We start from the raw sequence: 21,428 nt of genomic DNA on the forward strand, positions 1-21,428 counted from the left end.
AAACACATCATGTGACTAACCGATTCTTAAAATACTAATACTTTAATATTTGCGGAAAAATTTAAAATTTTCTTATTAAATGATTTATTAAAAGAATAGCTCTTAAAATAAATTAACGGTCATCACTCATACTAAAATAAAATTAATATTAAAACTACATCATTTAAAATAAATCAACAACATCCAATTAATCATAAAATCCAAAAAAATATACTAATTAAATTTAAAAATAGTCTATCAAATTATAAATTTAATTTGCTTATCACCAATCCTAATAAATCAAAAATCAGAATAAATAATTTAAAAAGAACGTGCGTAATAATATAACTTAAACTAAAAAATCCTCGGGTTTGTACTGCCACTATTCTAAGCTTGCTCACTGGTCACCGCCTCCTGTCTCCTCAACTACATCATCTGCATCGATCAAGTCTAGTGAGTCTAATGACTCATCATGCATAAACCGTGAATGAAGAATAATACGTAATAAAAATCCATGCAATTTAAACTTAGCTTGTACATAAAATATTATAGGCATAAATATGCATAACTTGACTTCCCTGCATAAACAATTTCATAAAAATCATAAATCATATTTTCATACTTGTTATGCATAATCATATACGTAAATAATTTTGCATAGAGTTCTGTTCAATGCGAGTGGCCCATGCACATAAATCGTTTGATCAAACTAAACCACAGTATTGGGCCGACAGGGATCACCACAGCCTTTGACTAGATGTCCACTCCCACATACATAAATCCCCGGTCATACTTTACCGAGTGGAGAGGTCCCCGGTCATACTTACCGTTTTCCAATCCTGTAACATAATTTGGCTACAAGACAAATCGCATAGTTCAAAAATAATTATTTTGCACGTGATACATATTTACAAACATCGTGAACTTCATTGGAAAACCCTGGACATGATGCCATAACCTTAGAATTTAGATAACTAAACTTAGCACAAAAACCCAAACGTACACATGCGATTCCCGAATTAATTAAAATAGCCTACGACTTACCGAACGACTCGGGACTCAAACCATACTTAGCCAACACTCTAACCTACTGTACAAAAGCCTAAAATATCCCCAAACAATTATCGAACCAACTTACAACAACCTACTATCTATAGAAAACAAAGCAGTCCCAAGGAAACGCGCTAAGACCCATATGCGCCTCTAACGACTCCACGCTTAAACCGACTCGAACCGAACCAGAAACAGGCCCTAGACTCGACCCTTAGACATAACTTAAGACCATGGTTATGCCCCTTTTTACTCAGGACCAGCGCCTAAGCCCCAAAAAAATCAGAAACGTGACAGCCCCTCATGTGAGGCCAATTCTGTGCAACTTTCGAGTTTCTGGTTACAGCCTTCTTGCTGTCACTCTAGCCCATGAACGACCACCACTAGGCTCATCCTAGGACCTAATACATGTCCCAAACCGTAGCCAAGAGCCCTGGACCAGCCATACGCTGATCAGCAAGATCCAACACCCACAACCCCTACATGCACTCCAATCCTGTGCAGCTGTGGTTTTCTAGTTCCAGCCTTCTACCCAGCCAACCAGCCCATGAACCACCCTATCTAGGCTCACCCTAGGACCCTCAGAGACTGCCTAAACCATAGCCAAGAGCCCCTAAACAGCCCATGCACTGAACCGCATCAGCAACCAACTACAGCCTTACACGCACCCCATCCTGCGCAGCTGTGTTTTACTGGTTCCAGCGCTTTCTCTAGCCAACTAAACCAAGACCACCTTAACAAGACTCATCCTAGGACCCTAAGACACCCCTAAAGCATACCCATAACCAGCAGCGATGTCCCAGGAGCCCTAGCCAAAGCACACCACAGTTTTTGGAAGAATACGTGAGTCATGCTTCAAGCTTTCGGAAACGGTTTCAAATTGTTTTGAACCCAAGTTTGCACATAACCAATTAATATTCATGCATGATTTACATCGAAATACATAATATGACAAGATCGATGCATAAAGAAAGGATTAAAACATGCCTTTGCGTTTTTAAACGCTCGAACCGTCGAATATCGTCGCGAGGAAGAACGGAGGACGAACAGAAGCGTTGTGCTGCGTTTTTCTTGCTTTCAAGGATCCAAAAATCCTTCAGAATAGTGGGTGATACTTCGGTGATGGTGTTTGCTAGAAGAAGGAGCCAAAAACTCACTTCTCCAACCTAAGAAACTCACGTATCTTGTGTGTGTGTGGCTTGTGTGTGTTTGTGTTTGTGTGTGTGTCGGGTGGTGTGGGTGAGTTGCTCCACGTGAATTGGGTTGGGTGGTAGGGTTAGGGCTCTTTTATAATTTACTTAGCATATTAATTAAGTGTTTTACTTTAATTAAAACTCTAATCAATAATTTAAACAAGTGATAGATAATAAAAATCTCACCCTTTAATTTAAAAGATTAAATGCCAAATTTAAACAAGATTAGATCTCCTCTTTTTATTTTATTTTTATTTTTAAAATCGTTGAATAAGATACTTAAAATCATAATCCAACTTAATTACTAATTAAATTATTTAATTATGACATAAAAATCATTATAAAATATTTTATCCCAAATTTAAATGAATAAATCCTTAATTTTTAAAATTAACATTTTGAAAGCTTAAAATTTTATAAATTACCAAATAATTTAAATTAGGTTTTAAAATACTAAAATTCATAAATCATTTAAAATAATTAATTTTCTTGACTTAAAACATAACATTCAATTTTAGCACATTAATCGTCTCCGGTCTCTTTTCCCCGGTCCTATACCGAATATTCGGATGAAAAGCTAAAACTTGCGAAAACATTTTAAATTGCATAAACATTAGTATATAAACATTTAATATAATTTAATCATGTATCATGCATCATTTAAATCATTAATTAATTAGATTAAATTTTATAATTATGCATGAGGTTTACGCGTACTGGTTTTTGGGCACTACAGTTCCTCCCCCCTTAAATAAATTTCGTCCTCGAAATTAAGACTTACCAAACAGTTCCGGGTAGCAGCTCCTCATGTCGGCTTCGGTCTCCCAAGTAGCTTCTTCGTGAGGATGGTTCAGCCACTTGACCTTGACCAACTTGGTAACTTTGTTCCGTAGTCTCCTCTCCTATCATACTAAAATCTGAATCCTCTTTTCTTAGTATGACAGGTTCGGTGATAGATGCAACGGTTCAAAGCTTAGTACATGTGAATGATTTGTCATGTACTTCCTTAGCATCGAAACGTGGAATACATTGTGTACGCCTGCCAGATTCGGCGGCAGTGCTACTCGATAGGCTAGTGTTCCCACTTTCTCGAAAATCTCGAACGGCCCTATGAATCTTGGACTCAACTTGCCCTTTTCCCCAAATCTCATAACACCTTTCATAGGTGTTATTTTTACGAAGACATGATCTCCTACGCCAAATTCAAGGTCTCTTCTTCTCTTGTCAGCGTAACTCTTTTGACGACTCTGAGCAGTCTTCATCCTGTCCCGGATCTTAACTACTAAATCTACAGTTTGCTGGACAATCTCTGGACCAAGCTCTGATCTCTCGCCGACTTCATCCCAATGAATAGGCTATCTGCACTTCCTTCCATATAATGCCTCGTAGGGAGTCATACCTATAGATGACTGAAAGCTGTTATTATAGGTGAACTCCACTAGTGGTAACTTCGATTCCCAATTCCCATGGAAATCGATCACACATGCACGTAGTAAGTCTTCTAAAATCTGTATTACCCTCTCGGACTGACCATCTGTCTGAGGATGGAATGCTGTACTGAATAGCAATTTCGTCCCCATTGCGAATGCAAGCTCTTCCAAAAGGATGACGTGAACCTCGGGTCTCTATCAGATACTATGGTAACTGGAATCCCGTGTAATCTGACTATCTCTCGGATATAAAGCTCTGCATACTGTGTCATGGAAAATGTTGTCTTTATCGGCAAGAAGTGAGCTGACTTGGTGAGACGATCAATGATTACCCAAATGGCGTTATATCCTCTGACTGACCTTGGCAAACCGACTACAAAATTCATGGTAATGTTCTCCCATTTCCACTCGGGGATAGGAAGAGGTTTGAGCATTCCTGCTGGTCTCTAATGCTCTGCTTTCACTTGCTTGCAAGTTAGACATTCAGATACAAAACGTCGAATGTCTCGTTTCATTCCTGGCCACCAATAAAGCATCTGCAAGTCTTTATACATCTTTGTGCCTCCTAGATGGATGGAATATGGTGCTGAATGTGCTTCTGACAATATGTCTCCTCTAATCGAATCATCTATAGGTACACAAATCCTTCCTCGATACCTCACAATCCCATCGCTTACTGTATATAGCTTACGTCCCTTAGACTCATCTCTCGATCGTCATTTCTGTAATTGCTCATCAGATGACTGTCCACTACCAATACGATCTATCAAAGTAGACTGTACTGTCAAGGTAGATAATCTCGGAGCTCTGCCCCTCGGATAGACCTCTAGATCGAATCTTTGCATCTCTTGCTGTAGAGGTCTTTGTACTGAAAGTGGTGTTATACCTCCTGCTTTCCTACTCAAGACATCAGCGACTACATTGGCTTTTCCCGGAAGATAGCTGATGTCACAGACATAATCTTTCACCAACTCTAGCCAACGTCTCTGTCGCATGTTCAATTCCTTCTGAGTGAAGAAATATTTGAGACTCTTGTGATCAGTAAATATCTGACACTTCTCATCATACAAGTAGTGTCTCCATATCTTTAAGGCAAAAACCACGGCAGCTAACTCCATATCATGAGTCGGATAATTCTTTTCGTGCACCTTCAACTGTCTGGAGGCATATGCAATGACTCGGCCATGCTGCATCAGTACAGTGCCTAATCCAAGTTTAGAAGCATCGATATACAACACAAAGTTGCCTAGCCCTGATGGCATGGCTAAAATTGGCGTTGTTATAAGAGCTTGCTTCAAAGTGTCAAAGCTTTTCTGACAGTCAGCACTCTATACAAACTTGGCATTCTTTTTCGTCAATGAGGTGAGTGGCACTGCAATAGAAGAAAATCTCTGGATGAATTTTCTATAGTAACCCGTTAAGCCCAAGAAACTGCAGATCTCTGATGCGTTCTTCGGTTCAACCCAATCTTTCACTGTTTCTACCTTGGACGGATCAACTTCAATGCCACTACTAGAAATAACATGTCCCAACAATGCCACCTTCTCTAACCAAAATTCACACTTGTTGAATTTTGCAAACAACTTACGATTCTGCAGTACTTGCAATGCAGTGCGTAGATGTTGGTAATGCCCCTTATGGTTCTTTGAATAAATGAGGATGTCATCTACAAACACAATGACAAACAGATCCAAGTAAGGCTGAAATACACGATTCATTAGATCCATGAAGATCGCTGGAGTATTTGTCAATCCAAACGGCATAACTAGGAATTCATAATGCCCATAGCGAGTTCTGAAGGCTGTCTTGTGCACATCTGTGTCTTTCACCCTTAGCTGATGGTACCCGGAGCGAAGATCTATCTTAGAAAACACACAAGCTCCTTGCAATTGATCGAATAAGTCCTCGATCCTAGGCAGTGGGTACTTATTCTTCACTGTAACTCTGTTCAGCTCCCGATAATCAATGCAAAGCCTCATGCTTCCATCCTTCTTCTTCACGAACAGTATTGGTGCACCCCAAGGTGAGCAACTAGGATGTATGAATCCTTTATCCAACAGCTCTTGTATCTGCTGTTTGAGCTCCTTCATCTCTGCGGACGCTAATCGATATGGTGCCTTGGAGATTGGCACAGTACCCGGCATAAGTTCAATAGAAAACTCCACCTTGCGCTCAGGTGGGATACCCACGATATCGTCAGGGAACACATCGGGAAAATCTCTGACAATTGGGACCTCTGCTACTGCCTGACTGGTTGCAGCAGGGGCTGAAATAATGCTTGCTAAGAATGCTTAGAGGCCCCTAAGCATAAGCTTCCTCGCATGAAGACATGATATCATCCGCGGTAAGTTGTTGCGTCCACTTGGCTCGAACACAAACTCTTTTTCACCTAATGGTCTGACCCTCACTTATTTTTGTTAGAAGTCGATTGTTACTCCATTCTTTGACAACCAATCCATTCCTAAAATGATGTCAAACTCGGGCATCGACAATAATATAAGGTCAGCATAGACTGTGTGGCCTTGTAGCTCGAGACTCAGGTCTCTGACCACACTAGAAGTAGACAGTTTCTCTCCAGATAGAACGATCACAGAATAACTCACGTCGAGCCTAGTGGTCTTGACGTCCAAAAATCTCACAAAACCTTTTAATATAAAAGAATGAGTAGCTCCGGAATCTAATAGAGCATTTGTGGCTACTCCCGTTATATAGATTCTCCCTGAGATAATATTAGCATATACTCAACCCAACAATTCACAAAAAGGCTAACATAATCTCATGAATAGTCTAAATCAACTATCCTAAAGTTCTCATGCAAATTTCAAAAATTATTCTACTAGTATACCCAAAAATTCGAATCATGCAAAATAAATTCCAACCAATAATATGGTGCTAAATAAATGATTTTACCTGTCAAGAGTGTTGTGTCTGGGTCTGCCTCCTCGGCATGCATCGCAAAGACTCGGCCCTGAGTCGGCTTCTTCCACTGTGGACAGTTCTTGAGCACGTGGTCAGTGGATCCACACTTGAAGCACTTGCCAGAACCCCATAAACATTCTCCTTCATGCTTGCGATTGCACTTTGGGCACACTGGATATTCAGTAAGTTTCTGAGCGGCCTTTTTCTGTGGTTGATGTCCTTTTCCCTTGTTAGGCCCTTGAAACGGCTTCTTAGCTATCTGCTGAACCTGACGCTGAGGTGCCTGGAAGAGCGTCTTGCCCTGCCTATAAGTCTCGATGCCCTTCAAATCCTGTTCAGCCGCTAAAGCTCTGGTCACTCCAATGGCATAAATAGAAGGACCAGCTACACGAACATCACGGCGCAAGATCGGCCGTAAACCATCCATGAAATGCCTCAGTTTCTCCCTTGCGTTATTAGCTATCAGGGGCACGAAGTGACACCCCTGCTCGAATTTCCTCACGAACTCCGCCACACTGCGGTCTCCATGTCTTAATGTCATAAACTCCCTAGTCAGTCGGGAGCGTACATCATCAGTGAAGTACTTGGAGTAGAAAACCTCCTTGAAGCCTTCCCAAGTCAGAGTCTGCATATTCACCGACACTGATGCTCCTTCCCACCATAACCGAGCATCGTCCTTCAGCAAATAAGTGGCACACCTAACCCTATCAGCATCCTGCAGCTCCATAAAGGTAAATATCACCTCTATGGACTTAATCCATCCCTCTGCAACCATAGGATCAGTTGTACCCCCAAAGTCCTTGGGGTCCATCTTACGGAATCGCTCATACACCGCCTCAGGCCTTGTCCTCATATCCACCTCAGTATTGTTCCTCGAAAATTGTGCAAAGAATTGAGTCATACCCGCGAGCATTTGAGACTGAAGGTCTGGTGGTGGACGTGGAGGGGAATTTCTCTGCCCATCACGAGCCTCACGGCTCTCACGGTCAATAACACGTCTAGGAGGCATACTGTACCACAATTTAACCCAACACGTAACCAACATGCATAACTGAATTACTCATATAACATGCTAAAGTGATTCAAAAACTTAAACACGCAATTTAAAGGAACTTGTAATTAATACATAATGCATTTAAAATCGTAAAACTTACATAATTGAGGCGTGACTTCATGAGCTTCTCGCAACCAGCAGTGACAAAACCCTACATCAGGAAACCTTTGGCTCTGATACCAACTGTGACAAACCGATTCTTAAAATACTAATACTTTAACATTTGCGGAAAAATTTAAAATTTTCTTATTAAATGATTTATTAAAAGAATAGCTTTTAAAATAAATTAATGGTCACCACTCATACTATAATAAAATTAATATTAAAACTTCATCATTTAAAATAAATCACCAACATCCAATTAATCTTAAAATCCAAAAAAATATAATAATTAAATTTAAAAAGACTGTATCAAATTATAAATTTAATTTGCTTATCACCAATCCTAATAAATCAAAAATCAGAGTAAATAATTTAAAAAGAACGTGCGTAATAATATAACTTAAACTAAAAGGTCTTCGGGTTTGTACTGCCACTGGCCCAAGCCTGCTCACTGGTCACCGCCTCCTGTCTCCTCAACTACATCATCTGCATCGATCAAGTCTAGTGAGTCTAATGAATCAGTATGCATAAACCGTGAATAACGAATAATACGTAATAAAAATCCATGCAATTTAAACTTAGCTTGTACATAAAATATTATAGGAATAAATATGTATAACGTGACTTCCTTGCATAAACAATTTCATAAAAATCATAAACCAGATTTTCATACTTGTTATGCATAATCATATACGTAAATAATTTTGCGTAGAGTTCTATTCAATGCAAATGGCCCATACACATAAATTATTTGATCAAACTAAACCACAGTACTGGGCTGGCAAGGATCACCACAGCCTTTCGACTAGATATCCACTCCCACATACATAAATCCCCGGTCATACTTTACCGAGTGGAGAGGTCCCCTGTCATACTTTACCGCTTTCCAATCCCGTAACATAATTTGTCCACAAGACAAATCGCATAGCTCAAAAATAATTATTTTGCACGTGATACATATTTACAAACATCGTGAACTTCATTGGAACACCCTGGACATGATGCCATAACCTTAGAATTTAGATAACTAAACTTAGCACAAAAACCCAAACGTACCCATGCGATTCCTGAATTAATTAAAATAACCTACGACTTACCGAACGACTCGGGACCCAAACCATACTTAGCCAACACTCTAACCTACTGTAAAAAAGCCAAAAATATCCCCAAACAATGATTGAACCAACTTACAACAACCTCTACCCCTAGACTCGACCCTTAGACATAAATTAAGACCATGGTTATGCCTCTTTTTACTCAGGACCAGCGCCTAAGCCCCAAAAAAATCAGAAACGTGACAGCCCCTCATGTGAGGCCAATTCTGTGCAACTTTCGAGTTTCTGGTTCCAGCCTTCTTGCTCTCACTCTAGCCCATGAATGACCACCACTAGGCTCATTCTAGGACCCTAATACATGTCCCAAACCGTATCCAAGAGCCCTGGACCAGCCATATGCTGAACAGCAAAATCCAACACCCACAGCCCCTACATGCACTCCAATCCTGTGTAGCTATGGTTTTCTAGTTCCAGCCTTCTACCCAGCCAACCAGCCCATGAACCACCCTATCTAGGCTCACCCTGGGACCCTTAGAGACTGCTTAAACCATAGCCAAGAGCCCTTAAACAGCCCATGCACTGAACCGTACCAGCAACCAACTACAGCCCCTTACATGCGCCCCATCCTGCGCAGCTGTGTTTTTCTGGTTCCAGCGCTTTCTCTAGCCAACTAAACCATGAACCACCTTAACAAGACTCATCCTAGGACCCTAAGACACCCCTAAAGCATACCCATAACCAGCAGCAATGTCCCAGCAGCCCTAGCCGAAGCACACCACAGTTTTTGGAAGAATACGTGAGTTCATGCACTACAAGAAAAATGATTTTTCACAGCACGTCATCAACAGAAAAGCACGCTTCGGAAACTATTTTTTAAGGTGTGCACTTATATGTGCGCTGTTAATAGTGTTGCACTTGAAAGCAATAACAGCGTGCATTAAAAGCATGCTGCGGATAGTAATATCCGCATCATGCATTTATGTGTGCTGTTAATTAAGTATATTTTCGCAGCGCACAATAAAGGCACATCGTTAATAGTATTATTAACAGCGTGCATGTTTATGTGCGCTGTTAAAAGTAAATCATTTTTTAAAAAAAATTAATGTTTATACATTAACGGCGTACATTAATCGCACGCCGTTGATAATATCCTTCACGGCATGCATATTATTAGCACGCTGCGGAAAATGGGTCCGAAATTTAAAATTAGCTACGAGTTTAGTAAAACTGCGAATTTAAATTTGCGACGGTTTACACAACATTTAGCGACTGTTTACAATAATCCGCGACGATTTAATAAAATTATCGTCGCTTATAGCGACAGTTTTTTGAAACTGTCGCTGATAGCCGTAAATCAGCGACGGTTTAATAAATAATCGTCGTTATTAGCGCCGATTATATTTTAACCGTCGCTAATAGCGACGATTTATTTGCCAACTGTCGCTAATAGTCGTAAATTATCTATAAATATCGGATTTTCGTTCCATTTTCCTACACACCAGTTCTCAACACTCCAAATTTCTCTCACTTATACGATTTAAGTTTCGATTTAATTACCTTTTTTGTTTCAATTTTTGGTTAATTTTTTATGTGTTAGTCAAGATCATGACTATTGTTATCATAGTTGTATTTTAGTTTTTTTTTTAAAATTTACTAAATTACAAAAGTAATTTTTTTTATTTTTACTAAAAATTTAGCGACGATTTTTTAAAGATCGTCGTTAATTTAGCGACGGAGTATAAACCGTCGCTAAATCAGCGACAGTTTTATCAGTTTTGAACCGTCGTAAACTGGCGACGGTTTTTGACAAAACCGTCGCTAAATTTTAAATGTTCTATTAATATTAACGGCGTACATTGCACGCTGCAGATAGTTGTACCGTCGCTAAATTTTAGATGTTCTATGAATATTAACGGCGTACATTGCACGCTGCAGATAGTTGTATTAACGGCGTACATATGCACGCCGTGAATAATAGTATTAACAACGTGCACATGTACGCCGTGGATAATCATGAATTTTCAACGGCTTGCAACTTCCCATATGCGCGCTGCGGAAAGTCATTTTTCTTGTAGTGATGCTTCAAGTTTTCGGAAACGGTTTCAAATTGTTTTGAACCCAAGTTTGCACATAAACAATAAATTTTCATGCATGATTTACATCTAAATACATAATATGACAAGATCGATGCATAAAGAAAGGATTAAAACATGCCTTTGCGTTTTTAAACGCTCAAACCGTCGAATATCGTCGCGGGGAAGAACGGAGGACGAACGGAAGCATTGTGTTGCGTTTTTCTTGCTTCCAAGGATCCAAAAATCCTTTAGAATAGTGGGTGATGCTTCGGTGATGGTGTTTGCTAGAAGAAGGAGCCAAAAACTCACTTCTCCAACCTAAGAAACTCACGTATCTTGTGTGTGTGTGGCTTGTGTGTGTTTGTGTTTGTGTGTGTGTCGGGTGGTGTGGGTGAGTTGCTCCACGTGAATTGGGTTGGGTGGTAGGGTTAGGACTCTTTTATAATTTACTTAGGATATTAATTAATTGTTTTACTTTAATTAAAACTCTAATCAATAATTTAAACAAGTACTAGATAATAAAAAACTCACCATTTAATTTAAAAAGATTAAGTGCCAAATTTAAACAAGATTAGATCTCCTCTTTTTATTTTTATTTTTATTTTTAAAATTGTTGAATAAGATACTTAAAATCCTAATCCAACTTAATTACTAATTAAATTATTTAATTATGGCATAAAAATCATTATAAAATATTTTATCCCAAATTTAAATGAATAAATCCTTAATTTTTAAAATTAACATTTTGAAAGCTTAAAATTTTATAAATCACCTAATAATTTAAATTAGGTTTTAAAATACTAAAATTCATAAATCATTTAAAATCATTAATTTTCTTGACTTAAAACATAACATTCGATTTTAGCACATTAATCGTCTTCGGTCTCTTTTCCCCGGTCCGATATCGAATATTCTCCTGAAAAGCTAAAACTTGCGAAAACATTTTAAATTGCATAAACATGAGTATATAAACATTTTATATAATTTAATCATGTATCATGCACCATTTAAATCATTAATTAATTAGATTAAATTTTATAATTATGCATGAGGTTTACGCGTACTGGTTTTTGGGCACTACACATCAGCAACAGGAACAGTGGCCACCCCAGCCAGGAATGCAGCAACGAAACATCAAGCCGCCGCTCATCCATGCACGTAGCATCGAGGGTCCGGTAGCGACCTGGTCAGTCCTCATGCGGTCATCAGGAGTGTGACAATCCTATCACTCGCTCCATCAATGAGATGTCAAGAGTGATCTAATCCTATCATTTGCTCCATCGATGACTCAATATCTCAACAGATCAATAATGATAGCAATCAACGGAGTCAAGGTTCGAAATGCTATACATGAATAGTTAATATGACTAGTCAACAAATATCCCAAATATTCCTTTTATAATAGACATATTTTTATTTTATTATTTTCAAATGATAAAAATAGGGACCATTTATCAACTTAAGCATATCAATTCAAAAAAAATCATGAATGAAATAACATTATTCACAGAAACATACAAGCTACAACTCATTACAAAATGCATAACGTCATTCCACGTCATTATAGACATCATAATGAAACAGTTCATGTGTACCTCAGCTGATACTTAATTTACTACTGAAATATCCTAAAGATTTTTTGAAGAATCCTATTTCATATCAACTTCCATTTATTTTTACAATATTCACCAATTTAGCCTAAAATTCTAAAAATTCATAATTTAGGTATAACGTCCCAAAAATTTGAATGTCCACGTGAACCACATGCATGCAAGTTATTAAATTTCTTTGGTATTTTATTAAATTGTTTTAAAGCTTTAAATGCATGTTTATTTCATTAATTGTGTTTTAATTCATTGCTTATTTAAAGTTCATGCAATCTAGGATTTTTATTTAAATTATGGATTTAAATCATTTTATGCATAATTCAAGCATGATAGGATTTAATTCATGAAATTTTAAAAGTTCACGCATTAGGGTTTCTAGGTGCATTTCACGTTCGAACGAGGATCGGAGACCAGAGAATTTTCAGGAAAATTATTTTAATTAAACGATTTATTTTTATAAATTGATTTAAAACGTTTTTAAGTGTATTTTCCGAAAATGGGAATTTTTGAGTATTTTTACCAGCAGTATTTTAATTTTTAATGTACACAAATTTTATCGATTCGGGAGACTTTTTAAGGGTTCGGCTAATATTTTCAAGAACTTTCAACACAAAATATTTTTCGGGAGTTCGTTTGGATTTAATGGGCCCGAGCCCACTTTTGGACTTATTGGGCTTAATTAGCTTTTAAACCTTTAATTGTTATTTTAAAGTGTTGGTCCCGCTTGCGGTAATTTGAGATAATAAACCCGAAAATAAAGAATAAACTAAACACCGAGATTTACGTGGAAAACCCCTAAAAATTATTAGGGTAAAAACCACGGCAAGATGAAAAGAATTTCCACTATAATATTTTGTGGTGTACAACTCACTCACTGTGTTTCTAAAGAGAACACACACTCTCTTAATACAAGAGAACAAACACCTCACAAATATTATAGAACTAATAGGATGAGAGAAAACTTGAAGAAGAGATAATTTCAGAATGAAGGGAGGAGCTCTATTTATAGAGACCCTTGACCGTGTGAAAACGCGTATAAAAACACGTTTTCTCCTCTGAAAATTTTCTTCTGAATTGCCTACCACCACGTTTTCAACAACTTTAGCCACCTTTGTTGACTTTTCTGACGAAATTTCTCCTACTTGGAGATTTGATTGAGAATCAAACACATCTCCACACATCCTTTCAATCTTGCCATTCTCTGCTGCTTACATTTCAGCTAGGCCACTTGAGGATCTACACCATTCAAACTTATCAATGTTCACTGGCTTGGTCAGAAAATCAGTTATGTTATCGTTTGTATGGATCTTCTGCATATCCACGCTTCCTTCCTCTACTACTTCCCGCACAAAGTGAAATTGTACTCCAATGTGTTTCGTCCTGGAATAAAAGGCTGGATTCCTTGCAATGTGCAAGGCACTCTGACTGTCACAAAACAAAGATACTTTATCTTGTTTGTGCCCGATCTCTTCAAATAACTTTTTAATCCATATTGCCTCATTGCAAGCTTGAGTAGCTGCCATGTATTCTGCCTCTATTGTAGATAACGCCACAACTGTCTGCAATTTTGAAACCCAGCTTATTGCTCCTCCTGCAAGTGTAAACACATAACCAGTAGTAGATTTCCTCTTATCAGGATCATCTGCATAATCTGAATCGACATAGCCCCTGAGTGTAAAATCCGATCCTCCATAACATATTGCAGCATTCGAGGTACCCTTAATGTATCTAAGGATCCTCTTAACAGTGTTCCAATGCTCTCGTCCAGGATTCGCCTAATTGCTCCCACTGCTTGAGCAATGTCCGGTCTTGTACAGATCATGGCGAACATCAAACTTCCCACTGCTGATGCATATGGTACTCGAGACATCTCCATCCTCTCTGCTTCACTGCTAGGACATATCTCGGAGGATAACTTGAAGTTAACAGGAAGAGAGGTCGAAATTGGCTTACTATCTTGCATGTTGAAGCGTTGAAAGACTTTCTTCAAATAATTTTTCTGGGGAAGCCAAATCTTTCTGTTACTTCTGTCTCGGTGAACTTGCATCCCTAGAATCTTGTTTGCTGGTTCCAAGTCCTTTATATCAAATTCCCTAGTCAACTGTGCCTTCAATCCTTGGACATGATCTTTGTTGGGCCATGCTACCAACATGTCGTTCACATACAACAGCAAAATAACATAATCATCACCAGACCTCTTGAAATATGTACAAGGGTCTGCGCTCAGTCTGTTGTATCCAAGGCTCATGATATAGGAATCAAATCTCTTGTACCAACACCTTGGCGCCTGTTTGAGACCGTAAAGATATTTGTTCAACCTGCAAACCAAGTTTTCTTTGTCTTTTTCCGTAAAACCTTCTGGCTGGAGCATATAGATTTCTTCTTCAAGATCTCCATGAAGAAACGCCGTTTTCAAATCTAGCTGTTCTAGATGTAGGTCAAATACCGCACACAATGTCAGCACCACTCTGACTGTTGTAAGCCGAACCACAGGAGAAAATATCTCATTGAAGTCAGTGCCTTCTTTCTGAGCATACCCTTTTACCACCAATCTAGCACGATACCGCTCCACTTGGTTATTGTCATCACGCTTGATCTTATAGACTCATCCGTTTCCAATGGCTTTTCTTCCTCCTGGTAGTGTAACAAGATCCCAAGTTTTATTCTTGTCTAATGCCTCCAACTTTTATTGCATTGCTATCATCCACAAGGATACATCCGAGCTTTGAGTAGCCTCGTGAAAACTCGATGGCTTACCATCCTCTGATAATAGACAATATGCAATGTTGCTTTCAGTGACATAATCTAAAAGCCAACCTGGTGGTCTTCTGTCTCGAGTTGACTGCCTCACATTGAAAACTTCAAACTCAACATGTTCTTGTTCTTGTTCTTCGTGCTCTGGTACTGCTTCACAAGAAACTTGACCTTCATCTGTCTTATTTTTCACCTGAAATATAGTACTTTCTGAATTCTGTGTGTCTTTGTCTCCCTTTACTTTATCTTTCTCGAAGATAACATCCCTGCTGATGACAAGCTTGTGAACAGTAGGATCCCACAAGCGAAACCCCTTTACTCCATCAGCATATCCCAAGAAGATACATTTTCTGGATTTTGAATCCAACTTCGATCTTTCTTGCTCATTGTACAGAACGTACACCGGACTTCCAAATGTATGCAAATGAGAATAATCTGTTGGCTTCCCAGTCCACATCTTCATCGGAGTCTTCAGATCAATCGCCACTGAAAGAGCACGATTGATAATATAACAAGCGGTTTTGACTGCTTCTGCCCAAAATGACATTTCTAGACCTGCAGTCCTCAACATAGCTCTTGTTCTGTCTAACAAGGTTCGGTTCATCCGCTCCGCCACTCCATTCTGTTGAGGTGTGTAAGCCGTCGTGAATTTTCTTTTGATGCCTTCATGTTGACAATATGCATCAAATTCGTCACTGGTATATTCTCCTCCATTGTCAGTCCTCAGACACTTGATTTTCTTTTCAGAATCAAGTTCAACTCGCGCTTTGAAATCTTTGAAGATCTGGAAAACATCTGATTTTTTCTTGATTGGATACACGCAACATCTCCTAGAGAAATCATCAATGAACGAGACTAAGTATCTCGCTCCTCATAGGAATACAACCGGTGCTTGCCAAACATCCGAATGAATCAGCTCCAATATGCTTTTACTTTTGGCAGTAGAAGTACCAAACTTTAATCTGTGTTGTTTACTGGTAACACAATGCTCACAAAAGGGTAATGACACTTTTGTAAGTCCTGGCAGTAGCTTCCGTTCTGAGAGAATTTTCAACCCCCGTTCTGACATATGCCCGAGCTTTCTATGCCATCACACTGTTAATTCTTCTCCTGAATCATTTGACGTAACAGCTAATTCCGCCTCTTTGTGTGTTTCTCCCAAAAGTACATACAGATTTGCAGCAACCTTTTCCGCCTTCATAACCACAAGCGCGCCTTTCACAATTTTCATGATCTCATTCTCGATCCGAGTTTTGCACCAAATGTCATCAATTGCCCCAAGGACAAAAGATTTTTCGTCAGTCCTTTCACATGTCGTACCTCCTGTATGGTGCGAATTGTGCCATCAAACATTTTAATTTTGATAGTACCGACCCCAGCGATTTCCAAGGCATGATCATTTCCCGTGAATACAGATCCTCCTGAGATTGGTTCATAATGGTCAAACCATTCTCTTTGAGACGTCATGTGCCACGTCGCTCTTGAATCCATAATCCATGTGTCACAAAATTTGTGTCTGCCTTCTGCAACTGTTGTCGCTTCGCTGAATAATATTTCACCACTGCTTGAAGTACAGGCCACATTTCCTTGAGAAATCTTATCGATACTCTTACACTCTTTCTTGAAGTGCCTTTTACCGCCACATTTAAAGCAGTAAATATGTTTCTTCTTATTTCTCGACTTTGATCTATCTCGTCTTTGGCTCCCACTGGAGTCACGTTTTATAAATCTTCCTCTTATCATCGGTAAAGCCTCTGCCTGCTTCGATGTTACCAACCTATCTTCCTTATTCTTGCGCTGGCTTTCTTCTCCGAGAACCGCGGTTAAGACATCGTCGAATCTTAGAAAGCCCATAAGAATATTTTTGGTTATGTTGATGATAAGTTGATCATATGAATCTGGTAGACTTTGAAGTAGAAGCTCCGCACGTTCATTTTCCCTTATTTTATGCCCCATGGAAGTGAGTTGGACAAATATAGTATTTAGTTTGTTGATATGGTCGGTCATCGATGAGGATTTCGTCATCCGAAGAGTATAAAGCCTTCTCTTTAGGAAAATCATGTTGTGTAGGGATTTGACCTCGTACATCTTTGTCAGAGTATCCCAGATAACTTTTGCTGTTTTTATCTCAGAGATACTTGACAATACTTCGTCTACTATAGCCAAGTGTAAATTTGCAACAGCATAGTCATTCATCTCATTCCACTTTCCATCATCCGTAATCTCCACAGGTCTACCTCCAATAGCCGCCAAGCAATTCTCTTTTCTTAAAACTACTTGTATCTTTATTTTCTACAGCATAAAATCGCTTCTGTTGAACTTTGCTATCTCGTACCTTCCCGCCATTATGTCTACAACAATTTTAGTAGACTGGACAAAATAATCCTGCCTAAATAAAAAATCTCAAAAAATCTTTTCTGATGTGGAAGATCAGTCTAGGCTGCAACCACAGAGCATACTCAGAATTTTAAGAAATTTTCAACAAGGCTATGATACCACTTGTTGGTCCCACTTGCTGTAATTTGAGATAATAAACCCGAAAATAAAGAATAAACTGAACACCGAGATTTACGTGGAAAACCCCTAAAAATTATTAGGGTAAAAACCACATGTAAGATGAAAAGAATTTCCACTGTAATATTTTGTGGTGTACAACTCACTCACTGTGTTTCCAAAGAGAACACACACTCTCTTAATACAGGAGAACAAACACCTCACAATATTATAGAACTAATAGGATGAGAGAAAACTTGAACAATGGATAATTTCATAATGAAAAGAGGATCTCTATTTATAGAGCCCCTTGACCGTGTGAAAACGCGTATAAAAACACGTTTTCTCGCGACCTCAACGTCAAGGCATGCATTGTATCAACCCTTTTACGCTTCACACATGTCATAGAATCTGCTAAACGTGATCTTGCATGAAAACTTTCGATCCAAAGCGTGGCATGAGTATTTTTTTGATTTTGTTGCTTTTCCTTCATTATTCTCATCAACAACTCACGTTTTGGTTGTGTTCTGTGCAAGGGGCGGCTTTGTTGTGTTGTTAGGGGTTGGTAGGGTCGAGTTGCTTGAGAGGAGAAAGCAGCAAGTCTCGGTGCAGGGCCAGGGAGCGAAGGGGTGGCGGGTCTTCATGCGTGCGTGCGTTTGGGGTGTAGATCGAGCGAATGGGAGTCACAGCAGGAGCAAAATGGTCATTTTGCACCCGGGGTGAGATTTTGGTCCTGGCAGCGCCCTGAGCACAAAAATTATGATATTTTAAATGTTCATGCATCATAATTCACGATTTTAAAGATTTTATGAGAATATACGTTGCATGCTTGAATTTAAAAAAAATTGCATTTGTGCATGATTTTTATAAGTGATGAAAATGATGATGTTTTGAATGATGAGAATTAGTTGTGACTATCGAAGTATATGTAAATGTTTAAGACGTATATGTAAATGCTGATGATGAGGCCTAGGCACGGTGGATGGGTGATCCTGTCACTGATGTCCGACAGCTGCCGGGTACCACGGTTCTATGTATGATGGATCCATCGTAAATGATGATGTACGATAGTCACCTCTAATGAACTGAATTCACCAATGATAAATGATAAATGATGAAAGATAAATGATGAACGGTTAATGATGAATGATGAACGATGATTAATGATGAGCTGTTTTGACACGTCACGATTGCATATGACACGTTTACATTAAGCTTTTAAAGTTCATGAAAGATATGTTGATTATGATATTTTTCACTTTTGTATGCCATGTATAGGTATTTGTTATTTATGGTACAAGTGTGTTGAGTCTTTAGACTCACTAAGCGTGTGTGATGCAGGTGAGTTTGATGTCGAGGAGACTGGAGGTGCTGGACTCTGAGTCAGCAGACCTGGTGGGCGACACGATCCGAGGACCTTATGATTTTCCGCATACTTATGATTTTATGTTTTTGGAGAGGATATGAGGATTTTACACGTTGGTTTATCTTATAGTTTGATGTTAGGATTTTACTCATTTTTCACTCCGTTATATTTTTATTGGTAATTTCTTATGATAATTTTTAAATGATGTTTTTAAATAGGATTGCATGTCTGCGATTTATTTAAAATGTTTATTACAAAATGAGAGATTTTCTTAAAAAAAAAATATATTTCCGCACTTTTAAAACGATAGACATTACATTAGGCTTTAATATTATTAAAATTTAATATATTACAGTTCTATAGCATCTAAACATCTAATTATTGAATATTAAAATTCGAAAACTCAATTACATAAATTTAAATTTTTGGAATTTATTTGGAAATTTTTGAATTTAATCCAAATAAATTCCGAAAATTTGATAGATACATCTAATCGGCTCAATTCTTGTACCTACAATCAACCATACAATATATATTAAATGTTGGAATTCAAATGAATAAAAATACCCAAAATTCGAAATCCTAAAATCTAAAATATTCCTCTGAAAATTTCAAATTCTGTTCTAAGTTTCGAATTAAACTTCAAACAACCTAAACCAACGCTTCCTACTGATTTTCCGACGAAAATAGGTGGCGGTCTCCGACGGGTTTACGGGAGTTGCAAGTTTTCCTAGAAAAAAAAAGGATCAATAAATAGTCCTTGCCGAGAGCTTTTCAAAACTATGCTTATTTTCGAAAAATGATCACCGACGACAAAGGTATGACCGATCAAAGGTGCAAGAATTGTTGAAGAACTCTCGGGAAAGTTGCCGAGGAAGAAACGAAATAAATGATAAATATTATATTATTTTATTTAACTTAATTATTAAATAGGTTGGGCTTGTGGTGTAAATTGGGCTGGGCTCTCACACATCATAAGGAAGTATAATTGGGACATGAGACAACAAGTCATAATTGGGTCAGTTAATATATATAAAACATTGTATAAGTTTGGAATATGATTTTTTTTAAGAATGAAACTCAGAGTTATTATTTGTCGGCACACACTATTTAAATTTCAAATTAAAATAATATCCTACAAATCATATTATTAAGGTAAACATCACTAGATAAATCATGGTAAAGAAAATCAAACACATGACCATGACCTAACGCTCAAAATATATCTCATTTGTTAATTCATAATGTATACCTATATATACACATATACCACATATATATATATAAATGACATATTCTTCCCATAAAACGATGTTAAATGCTTATGTAATACATAAAATATCGTAAATTATTACTTTCATTTAAGAAACGACCCGATTCCAATTTGCATTTCCCATTCTCACAATTTTATATATTTTTTCCCTTATTCGGATAACTAGGAAATATCTATATAATTATTGTATAAAAAATATGTCACTTAAATGACGCAATTTTTTGTTTTCCAAATAATCTTTACATCAATATTTTTCTTGATCAAAACTTTCATTGCAACTTATTTTCAATATTACCTTTCTCAAATTATACTATGACTCATCATTAATTTCTATCAATTATTATTAAACTAAACATAAATTAAGTAGTTAAAAAATTAATTTTATATAAATTATGATTATAATTTTACATGTTAGAAATTTTTTCTCAAAATCATGTTTCTACGTATACATGAACATGAAAAAACAATAAGCAGAAGCTTAAATCGAGTGTTACCTCCGGCCATTGAAAATTTTGATTTCTCTGTTTTTCTTCTCGGTTGAAGCCTTCTAAGCACTTCACGCTCTCTGTAGATTGTGTATATTTCTTATGAGGTGTGTGTGCTTAGGGACCTCAATCGTCTCTATTTATAGGCATCTCATACCATCAACGAGAAAATCGGGAGTCTGAATGTTAAAAGAAAAAACGTGTACGCATCTCAATTTTCTAAAGTTGAGGTTGCGTACACAAGTTTATTCAAAATATGTAGGCAATGGCCGTCGCCAATTCCTACACGATACTTCATGTGTCATATTTCTTACATTCTCTCACTTGACACATATATCTCATTTACCATAGGAGAAAACAAAATACATGAATCATGGCGATAGGTCATCTTAAAACGAATATTATCTTCCATGTATTACAATGCATTATGTATCTCAAACTGTATAACTTAATGAATAAACCTTATGTTTATTCGATGTCCAACTTTATTGATATTTCTCAAATCAATGAATGTGTACACAACAAATATGAGAAAATATCACATCATAGTTTCATTAAATTTGTTCTTACAACAAAATTACATAAAGGAACTA

Source organism: Primulina huaijiensis, chromosome 5, assembly GCF_012295235.1.
Source record: "Primulina huaijiensis isolate GDHJ02 chromosome 5, ASM1229523v2, whole genome shotgun sequence".
Taxonomy (NCBI): domain Eukaryota; kingdom Viridiplantae; phylum Streptophyta; class Magnoliopsida; order Lamiales; family Gesneriaceae; genus Primulina; species Primulina huaijiensis.